The following is an 11,126-nucleotide window of genomic DNA, read 5'->3' as shown; positions in this document are numbered from 1 at the left end:
CCTTTAAAGGACATGCACAAAGCAGTCAGAGCTCCCCATGTGGGGCCAGGCTGGGTGCTGCGCAGGTGGCCCTGCATCCCCTGTATGGAGGCTGGAGGGGAAAAGCTGAGCATCAGCACCAGGTGAAAGTCCCCACACCTTCACATGGGGTACACCAGGACGGCTTGTATGTGGTGATATGGGGAAGCCCCATCCCTCCTGCCGTCCTGCTTCACCTCAGCCATTAACCTCAATGATCCCTTCTCTGCTTGACCTCTTTGATCAAATCCATCACATCCCTGGAAGCTGCATTCTTTTCTAAGGAGCTTACGTGGAGTCAGACTCAGTACTCAGCGCTTCAGAGGACCGGCTTGCAGGCAGGTAGGCACTGTTGTCTCCCTCATCCCATGTCCCTGCTGCAGGTCTCTGGGGTCTGCCAATCTTCGAAGCCCTCAGAGGGCAGCCAGCAAATAGCATCTCCTGCAGCAGGGCTGGCCCAGCTTTGTACCAGCTGCTGAGAGCTCCAGATTCAGCTCCAGGGCCACAGAGCAGATGAAGAGAGTTGGGAGAGGCCACTGGCAGCTCTGAAGCAGGAGCTATGCTGTGCTGAAGTAGGATGGAGCTTGAACGTGGCCATCAGCAGCTCTTACGGACACAGTGGGCATGGGGTGATGGTTGGAATCGATCTCAGAATTCTTTTCCAATCTTAATGATCCCCCACCAGGATGGGGTTGCAAATGCCTCTGAAGATCCAAGGATGGATTTTCCCTCCTGGGGCCATCACCTCCTGCTTTGACCCGACTGCACAGCAGAGCTGATGAGAAATCATGAGTCACTGTAGGGGAAAGAGCACCACACCCCCAGCCGCGCAAGCAGTGTTGTGCATGATTAGCACCAATTAATGACCATTAATTGGTTCTGCATTCTGCAGGCCCTGTTTGCAGCTCTTTTTAAGCTCATTACCTTCTGGTTGAGCTGCTGTTCCCTTTTACATGGCTCTCGCCTCATAATCTCCAACCTGGGGCTCCAAACGTGGTTTGTCTGCTCCCACATCATCCCATTTCATGGCTGTAATTAACAGCGCCATGTGTTAATTGCACCCGTGCAGAGTTGTTTAAGGGCATTCTGTGCATCATTATCATGTATTAAATTATGTTCTGTGTCTCTTCTGATCTCATTTTGCAGCTCAATGGGGTCTAAGGATTGCTGGAGCTCCTTAATTGGTGGTGTGAGACCTGCAGAGTAGGTAACGGAACATCATGAGCTCTGTGTTGGTGCATTGCTTGTATGCAGCTAGGTTTGTGATGACTGTGGGAAGCTCACTTAGGGATTGAATGGGGTTGCAAGGGGCTCACCTCAATCCATGGAGTCTGTTATCCCATCCCACTGAGCTCCGTGGCTGGTGGTAGAGTGAAGTGCATCAGCCAGGACCTGAAGAACACTCCTGAACTCCAGTGGCCATTTGCTTCATCCTCACTCAGTATAATACAGTCTGTACCACCCGAGCATACTGACCACAAGTATTCTGTTCCCGTTTTGTCAGGTTCTCTCCTATATCTCCCTTACAAATCTGTCAGTGGTAACAGATGCCAAGGCATAGTTCTCAGAGCACATTGTGGCTGACCACCCCAGGGTCCTATGGTTCTTTCTGTTTTTATGACAGATCTGGCTTTGTATTTATAGGAAACAAAGGATTGTCCTCTACTGGACCACTTTGTCAGGATCATCCTGGATATCTCCATCCCAATTGTCAGGGGATGCTATTAGTTTCCTAATTTGTATGATACCCAAATTCCCCACCCCTCTTCCTTCCATCCCCTGAACCCCATTCAATAGCTAGCTCTGCAGCTATGGGACTCAACAGTGTGATGAAGCAAGGCCTCTGATCTGCTGAATACCGGGACTGGCACAGAGAGGCTCTGTGGATCTTCCTGACCGGAGTACTTGGTGAGTTACCCCAGAGCTGCTGAGCATGCAGGCTTCCCCACCTGCCCTGATTGCACACCAGGCCATCAATGTCCTTTGTGTCATCGTGTCTCACGGCTTCAGGTATAGACTCCTTAGAGTTGGAAGGGACCATTTATGATGATCTTGTCCAACTCCCCCACAATGAACAGGGACGTCCACAGCTAGATCAGGCTGCCCAGAACCTGATCCAGCCTCCCCTTGAAAGGTACAGGGCACCCACTACATCTCTGGGCAACCTGTTCCACTGCCTCACCACCCTCACTGTAAAAGATATTTTCCTGATATCTAACCTAATTTTTCCCTTGTTCTTTCCTTTAGATCCCCTTTAGGTTCTGAAAGACTGTTACCAGGTCACCTCGGAGCCTGAACAGCCCCAGCTCTCTCAGCCTGTCCTTGTAGGAAAGGTGTTTGATCCCTTGGTTCATTTTTTTGTGGCCAACCTCTGGTTGTGCTCCAACAGGTCCATGTCTCTTCTGCACTGAGGACTCTACATCTGGATGCAGTACTCCAGGTGAGGCCTCTTCAGCACAGAGCAGAAGGGCAGGATCACCTCCCTTCGCCTGCTGACCACGCTTCTTTTGATGCAGACCAGGATATGGTTGGTTTTCTGGGCTGGGAGGGCACATTGCTGGCTCACGTCCAGCTTGCCGTCCACCAGTACCTCCAGGTCTTTTGGGACAGGCCTATGCTCAGCCCTTTCATCCCCCGGTATGTATTGGTAGCGGGGGGTTCTCTTGTCCCAGGTGCAAGACACTGCATCTGGATTTGTCGAACCTGATGAGATTTCCCTGTACCCGTTGCTTGAGCCTGTCCAGCTCTGGTTGGTGTCCTGTCCCTCTGGTGTGTCACTGCACCCCACAGCTTGGTGTTGTCAGCAAACTTTCTGAGGGTGTGCTCGACCCCACTGATGTCGCCGTTGAAGATATTGAACAGTATCAGCCTCAGCATGGGCCCATGTGGGACACCACTCATCACCAATCGCCATCCAGACATGGAGCCATTGGCCGCCGCTCTCTGGACCCAATCCTGCAGCTGGTTCTTTGTCCATTCAACAATCCACCCATCAAATCTGTATCTTTCCCATTTGGAGAGAAGGATGTTGCAGGATATTGTGTCAAAGGCCTTACTGACATCCAGGTTGATGGTATCAGTGGCTCTTCACTTGTCTATTGATGCAGTGATGCCATCATAGACAGCCACTAGGTTGGCCATGCAGGATTTTTACCCTCGGTGAAGACAAGCTGGTTCTCCTGTATCTCCTCCCTGTCTTGCATGTGCCTTAACGCAACTTCCAGGAGGATCTACTCTGTGCTCTTTCCCAGCACAGAGGTGAGACTGTTACATTGGTAGTTCCCAGGATCATCCTTTCTTCCCTTCTTAAAAATGGGTGTGATGCTGCCTTTTTTCCAGTCGCTCAGAGAGGCGCTATTTTTGATCTAATGCAACGGCTTCCTGAAATTCAGTCCAATCCAAATTCTCTGCTGTCTAGTTACAAGGACTTCCAACAGACTGTGAGCTCGGGCTTTGCAGGCCAGTAGTGAAGCCAACAGGGAGGCCTCCGGATTTTCAAAAAGGACTGAGAAGGCTGAGAATCAGGTGCTTTGTTTGACTTTTTTACTGGCTGTCTTTCCTAAGGATTCTGGCTGTCAGTAGGCACATTTGGCTGGTTTGGCTGGAGCTTTGGTGCTTGGTGCTTATAACTTGAGTTCTTTATGACACAGAGCTGTGCCACTTGCTGCCTACACCAAATACACGTGTTGTTGGAGGAGATTACTCTGTGCACTGTATTGGTTTTTTTTTTTTTTTTTTTTTTTTTTTTTTAATGCTTTTAAAGTGTGAGGATGGTATCTGCCTTCAAACAAAGAATGTCTAAAAGCAATTGATTTTTCTTTTTTTCTTGGAGCAGTTGTTCAGGGAAATGTGGATTCTTTCTTCTCTGCCGCTATGTTTCCCATAGCAGTATTCTAGGAATGGCTTCTGTCTTCGATTGCTTACTTGCTTTTTTCAGTATGGAAACATTACATTCTCTTTCTTGTGCCTACTCAGACCTCCCTTTGTTTCCTTTGTAGTTTTGAGCTGTGCTCTGGAACAGGATGTACAGCTGGATCTAGAACAGTTGCCAAAGAGGTGTCTGCGGGCAAATGGTGCTGGACTTCCCAGACAGAGGTTGTAAAGTCCCTCGCCTCCTTGCAAGGTGTTCTCGTATTATTCTTATATAACGTTGTATGTTACTGCTGTACCGAGATTTTTATTACATATCCATTAGCTGTTTCCCAAAGGTGGTGCTGAGCAGCATGCCTCGTGATGACTTACGCATACCTCGTGCTTAATATTAATTCTTCCTTTGGTCTCTAATGCCCCCGTGTGGCCAATTGGTGGAATTGCGGACGTAAGCGTTTGGTGGCGGAGGCAGCAGGACACATGAGCGCAGGCACACGGAAGTGGTTTATGTATTTTCTAGTCACTCTGCGCAGCAAATCCGCCGGTCTTTATTTTACTTAGTCCTCCTGGCACCGGTGCGCATGCGCCATGAAACGTATAAATAGAATCCATTTCCACGAAGCCCTGAGGTGGGGGGGGGCAGTCAATTTATGGACCTCAGGCGATATGACACCCGAGCACGCCCCGAGAAGAGTCTACCCTGCGCTCGTCGCATGCATAATGAGGAGTCCAAAAAACTGCAGGTGTAGGTGTGTACCTAAAAATGCTCATGCGAAATAATGTAAGACCGTAGCCGCATGCGCGGTGCCGTCTCGGAGCCGGCGCATGCGCGGAGCCTTTTCCAGGCAAGCGCACACATTCTGCCGTCTTCAATCCAGCGCATGCGTACTGTCGTCTCCGCGTTCCCGCATGCGTACTGCAGCCCAAAAAACCGCGCATGTGTACTGCCGTCTCCGGACATGCGCATGCGTACTGCGGTCTGGAAAACAGCGCATGCGTACTGCTCTCTCCGGACTCGCGCAGGCGTACTGCAGCCTCACAGCTCGCGCATGCGTACTGCTGTCCCGAAGCCCGCGCGTGCGTACTACGGTCTCGGGGCTTGCGCAACCGTACTGCAGTACCGTGGCTCACGCATGCGTAATGCCATTTCGAAACTCGCGCGTGCGTACTGCCGTCCTGCGGCTGGCGCATGCGTACTGTAGTCTCGAAGCTCGCGCATGCGTACAACAGTATCAAGGATTGTGCATGCGTAGTGCCCTCTCGTGGCTCACGCATGCGTACCGCCGTTTCGAAGCCCGCGCATGCGTACTGCAGACCAGGGACTAGCGCATGCGTAGTGCTGTCTCATGGCTCGCGCAAGCGTACAGCCGTCTCAAGGCTCGCGCATGCGTACCGCCGTCACGGAGACTGCGCATGCGTACTACAGTCTCGGGGCATACGCATGCGTACTGCACTCTCGAAGCCCGCGCCTGCGTACTGCCATTTCTAAACTCACACATGCGTACTGCCGTTCGGCGACTCGTGCATGCGTACTGCAGTCTGGAAGCCTGCGCAAGCGTACTGCAGTCCCGTGGCTCACGCATGCGTACCGCCGTTTCGAAGCCCGCGCATGCGTACTGCAGACCAGGGACTAGCGCATGCGTAGTGCTGTCTCATGGCTCGCGCAAGCGTACAGCCGTCTCAAGGCTCGCGCATGCGTACCGCCGTCACGGAGACTGCGCATGCGTACTACAGTCTCGGGGCATACGCATGCGTACTGCACTCTCGAAGCCCGCGCCTGCGTACTGCCATTTCTAAACTCACACATGCGTACTGCCGTTCGGCGACTCGAGCATGCGTACTGCAGTCTGGAAGCCTGCGCAAGCGTACTGCAGTCCCGTAGCTCACGCATGCGTACCGCCGTTTCGAAGCCCGCGCATGCGTACTGCAGACCAGGGACTAGCGCATGCGTAGTGCTGTCTCATGGCTCGCGCAAGCGTACAGCCGTCTCAAGGCTCGCGCATGCGTACCGCCGTCACGGAGACTGCGCATGCGTACTACAGTCTCGGGGCATACGCATGCGTACTGCACTCTCGAAGCCCGCGCCTGCGTACTGCCATTTCTAAACTCACACATGCGTACTGCCGTTCGGCGACTCGTGCATGCGTGCTGCAGTCTGGAAGCCTGCGCAAGCGTACTGCAGTCCCGTGGCTCACGCATGCGTACTGCCATTACGAAACTCGCGCATGCGTACTGCCGTACCGCGGCTTGCGCATGCGTACTGCCGTCTCGAAACCCGCGCACGCGTACTGCACTCTCGGGGCACACGCATGCGTACTACCGCCTGGAGGCTCCCGCATGCGTACTGCCGTCTCGCGGCTCGCGCATGCCTAGTGCCGCCTCATAACTCGCGCATGCGTACTGCTGTCCCGAAACCCGCGCATGCGTACTACAGTCTCGGGGCTTGCGCAAGCGTACTGCAGACCCGTGGCTCACGCATGCGTACTGCCATTCCGAAACTCGCGCATGCGTACTGCCACTCGGAGGATCGCGCATGCGTAGTGCAGTCCCGAAGCCTGCGCATGCGTACTACAGTCTCGGGGCTAGCGCATGCGTAGTGCTGTCTCGTGGCCCGCGCAAGCGTACAGCCGTCTCAAAGCTCGCGCATGCGTACCGCCGTCACGAAGCCTGCGCATGCGTACTACAGTCTCAGGGCATGCGCATGCGTTCTGCACTGTCGAAGCCCGCGCCTGCGTACTGCCGTTTTGAAACTCACGCATGCGTACTGCCGTTCCGCGGCTCGTGCATGCGTACTGCAATCTCGGGGCTTGCGCATGCGTAGTGCTTCACGAAGTTCGCGCATGCGTACTGCTGTCTCCGATCTTGCACATGCGTACTGTTGGCTCGGAGTTCGCGCATGCGTACTGCCGTTATTAGAGTCGCGCATGCGTACTGCCGTCTCGCGGTTTGGGCATGCGTACTGCTGTCTCGAGGTGCGTGCATGCGTACTGCTGTCTAGGGTTTCACGCATGCGTACTGCATTCTCGCCGCATGCAGCTGCAGTTCCGCGCATTGGCCACCTGGCGGTAGCAGAGACAGTGGAAAGAAATACTCCGACGAGATTGACGCGGATCCTCGGCGCAGCCCCTGGCGATCCGTTCTCTCTTGTGATGACGGGGGAAGAATACGAAGTTAGAAGGGGGGCAAAGACGAAGAAAACAGATGGAAAGTACTCCAAGCCCAGGAAAGCTGTGCTAAATGTTTATGAATATCTGTAAAAAAGAGAAAGGTTTTTTTTTTCTTTTTGCCAGCATCTGTTGCATTGTTTTAAATATTAACGTACCAAAATGTAACTGCCCAGCAAATTTAATGATAACGAAATTAAAGCATGTTGGCAGAAAGTACAGGGCCATATTAATGTTCGCTCAGCCTTTGTCTTGTTCATACTTTAATGTATTTTTTTCCAAGCACTTTTCTTCAACTCCAAGTTTCATTTCTGTCTTTTTATTCTTTTTAAGCCCATAAAGTGGATACCTTTAGGCCCTAGCAAGTCTAAACAGGCAGACACTGCACAAAGCTGCAGTTATGAGATTCGTGTGGACCATTACATTGTTTCCACAAAGATTAATGAAAACTGCAGTTCTCCACCTCAGTTTACAGACGGAAAAAAATAATTCACCTGCATAGAAAGAATCAGTGTGTCACAGCTGCCTTTGGCAAGATGGCCTGAGAGTTATGCAGGTCCATCAGGCTCAGCTGCAGCTTTTCATCTGCCCTTCCTCCTGCAACCAGAGAGATAGCCCACAACGGCATGGGGTATGCAGACCCTCCCCAGTCAGCTGCAGCAGTCGCTCCTGCCAGCGCTCCCTTTCCCCCAGATCATTCCCATTTCACAGGCTGGAGCCCTGAGTGGCAGAAGAGGAGAGAGCTACAGGCAGAACTAAAACAGGGTGCTGGGATTCCTCCATCCTGCTGCCAGATGTCTTCTCTGGCATTTTGGGGGTGGGCAGGGGACTGTGGGAGCACCCTCGAGGCTCTGGGCAGGATGGTAGGAAGCAAAGATGCAGCTGCAGGCAGTGGGCTGTGGGCTGGAGCAGTGCAGCCAGGCACGGCCGCACGGCTCACAGTATGGGCACACGAAGGAAGTTCATCCAACTGAGGGCTGCTGGGCTGTCCTTACCATGCACTCTCCCATCCTACAGGTCTGAATAGACTGCAGCGGTTGCTCGAGCATTTTCCACTGCAGGAGTTCACAAGCGACAACTCCAACCCTGACCCATACAGGTAATGACAATGTACACACACAAATACACACCCAATACAGAATCTGGCACTCTACAGTCCTCCCAGAGCTTGTTACTGATTTTTAGGTTGCTCTTCAGGTATTCTGTCCTTTCCCCTCCATTCCCCTGTCTTGCCCCATGCCTTCCCCATTTCTTTTTCAGGCTTTCCCCTTTATTTCCTCACTTCCTTCCCCATGCCATCCCCCTGCAACAGTGGCTTGATGTACAGGGAGCGCATTCTGGAGATGATTTGCCTGTTCTCCAAATCTGCTATGTCTTCATAAATCACACATCCTGCCTCAGCAGAAATGGAGTAGTGCAGTACGTCAGTGATCTCTGATTTGAGGAGCTCAGGGGCTGCACAAAGTACTCCCCCTGCAGCCTCCCTGTTTCTCTGGGGTTCGGGCCAAAAGGCTACATGCTGCCGTACAGACAGGTGTCAGGTTCAACCACTGAGGACACTAAATCCTACAATATTTTTGCAAAATATTTTGCAAAGTGACTAGATGACACATGTTTCTCACGGGGGAGCCATAAGCCGATACAGGCAGTCTGGCAGACAGCACTCGCTCTGTTGGCACCAGGAATCTTAGAACTTTTGCTGCACATGCAGCTTCTCAGCATCTTGCTCTATCAGTATTGAAATCTGTGCTACCCTGTCTATTAGAAATTTCACCAATTGCCTTTGAGGACAGACTGGAATCAAAATATGTGGGCCATCATAGCTTGTCTATTGATAAACAACATCCCAGAATCATTTCCGAAGAGAAAACGCGTGATTTTCGAGTTAAATGGGGCATTCTCAAAGAGAAAACACGTGATTTCAGATTAATTGGAGTATTTCTTGATAAGAAAAAGCGTGGTTTTCGGGTTACATGAAGGATTTCCAAAGAGAAAACACGTGTGATTTTCGCTTAAATGGGGGATTTGTGAGAAGAAAATGCATGGTTCTCACTTAAATGGGGGATTTGCAAAGAAAAAACGCAAGATTTTCGGGTTAAATGGCGGATTCTTGAAGAGAAAACGCGTGATTTTCGGGTTAAATGGGGGATTCTCGAAGAGAAAACACGTGATTTCAGATTAATTGGAGGATTTCTTGGTAAGAAAAAGCGTGGTTTAGGGGTTACATGGGGGATTTCCAAAGAGAAAACACGTGTGATTTTCGCTTAAATGGGGGATTTGCGAAAAGAAAACGCGTGGTTCTCACTTAAATGGGGGATTTGCGAAGAGAAAACGCAAGACTTTCGGGTTAAATGGCAGAGTCTCAAAGAGAAAACACGTGATTTTCGGGTTAAATGGGGGATTTGCGAAGAGAAAACGCGTGATTTTCAGGTTAAATGGGGGATTCCCGAATGGAAAACGCGTGATTTTCAGGTTAAATGGGGGATTCCCGAATGGAAAACGCGTGATTTTCGGGTTAAATGGGGGATTCTCGAAGAGAAAACGCATGATTTTCACATAAATGGGGGATCCTGGATGAGAAAACGTGTGATTTTCGCTTGAATGGGGGATTCACGAAGAGAAGACGTGTGATTTTCGGGTTAAATGGGGGATTCTCGAAGAGAAAACGTGTGATTTTCACTAAAATGAAGGATTTGGGAAGAGAAAACACGTGATTTTTGGGTTAAATGGACGATTCTCGAAGAGAAAAGGCATGATTTTCAGGTTAAATGGGGGATTCCCGAATGGGAAACGTGTGATTTTCGGGTTAAATGGGGGATTCACGAAGAGAAGACGCGTGATTTTCAAGTTAAATGGGGGATTCTCGAAGAGAAAACACGTGATTTTCACTTAAATGTGGGATTTGGGAAGAGAAAACACGTGATTTTTGGGTTAAATGGACGATTCTCGAAGAGAAAAGGCGTGATTTTCAGGTTAAATGGGGGATTCCCGAATGGGAAACGTGTGATTTTCGGGTTAAATGGGGGATTTGCGAAGAGAAAACGCGTGATTTTCGCTCAAATGGGCGATTTCCGAAGAGGATATGTGTCATTTTCGAGTTAAAAAGGGGATTTGGGAAGAGATAACGCGTCATTTTCGGGTTAAATGGGGGATTCTCGAAGACAAAACGCGTGATTTTCGGGTTAAATGGGGGATTTCCGAAGAGAAAACGCGTGATTTTCAGTTAAATGGGGGATTTTCAAAGAGAAAACGCTTGATTTTCGAGATAAAAGGGGGATTTGCGAAGAGAAAATGCGTGATTTCCGGGTAAAATGAAAGATTTGCAAAGTGAAAACACGTGATTTTCGGGTTAAATGGGGGATTTGCAAAGAGAAAATGCGTGATTTTCGGGTAAAATGGAAGATTTGCGACGTGAAAACACGTGATTTTCGGTTAAATTGGGGATTTGCGAAGAGAAAACACGTGATTTTCGGGTTAAATGGCGGATTTGCGAAGAGAAAACACGTGATTTTCGGGTTAAATGGCGGATTTGCGAAGAGAAAAGGCATGATTTTTGGGTTAAATGGGGGATTCTCGCAGAGAAAACGCGTGATTTTCGGGTTAAATGGGGGATTTGCGAAGAGAAAATGCGTGATTTTCGCTTAAATGGTGGATTTGCGAAGAGGATATGCGTGATTTTCGGTTTAAATGGGGGATTCTCGAAGAGAAAACTCGTGATTTTCAATTAAATGGGGGATTTCTGAAGACAAAACGCGTGATTTTCGGGTTAAATGGGCAATTTCTGAAGAGAAAACGCGTGATTTTCGCTCAAATGGGGGATTCTCGACGAGAAAACGTGTGATTTTCGGGTTAAATGGGGGATTTTCGAAGAGAAAACGCTTGATTTTCGCTTAAAAGTGGTATTTGCGAAGATTAAATGCGTGATTTTCGAGTTAAAAGGGGGATTCTGGAAGAGAAAACGCGTCATTTTCGGGTTAAATGGGGGATTCTCAAAGAAAAACGCGTGGTTTTCGGTTTAAATGGGGGATTTGTGAAGAGAAACACGTGATTTTTGGTTAAATGGGGGATTTGGGA

General features: G+C 50.1%; 1 long non-coding RNA gene across 10 annotated transcripts; it reads left to right on the top strand.

The window, feature by feature from the left end:
* Positions 1 to 30: 30 nt before the first annotated feature.
* LOC112530333 lies at positions 31 to 4,225 on the top strand. Of its 10 annotated transcripts, none has more exons than XR_006932156.1 (7): positions 31 to 360; positions 1,165 to 1,225; positions 1,816 to 1,926; positions 2,029 to 2,152; positions 2,266 to 2,458; positions 2,535 to 3,543; positions 4,017 to 4,225. It is a non-coding gene; the product is annotated as an uncharacterized LOC112530333 (long non-coding RNA). The 10 variants fall into 10 exon arrangements; XR_006932154.1 differs by having other exon boundaries at positions 1,663 to 1,926; positions 2,266 to 3,018; positions 3,243 to 3,543; XR_005841871.2 differs by having other exon boundaries at positions 1,165 to 1,926; positions 2,535 to 3,018; positions 3,243 to 3,543.
* Positions 4,226 to 11,126: the final 6,901 nt, after the last annotated feature.

The sequence above is a fragment of the Gallus gallus genome, chromosome 26 (genome assembly GCF_016699485.2).
Source record: "Gallus gallus isolate bGalGal1 chromosome 26, bGalGal1.mat.broiler.GRCg7b, whole genome shotgun sequence".
NCBI classification, from domain to species: Eukaryota; Metazoa; Chordata; class Aves; order Galliformes; family Phasianidae; genus Gallus; species Gallus gallus.
Note: the sequence above shows the minus strand (reverse complement) of the source record. Positions and strands in the feature narration are given on the sequence as shown.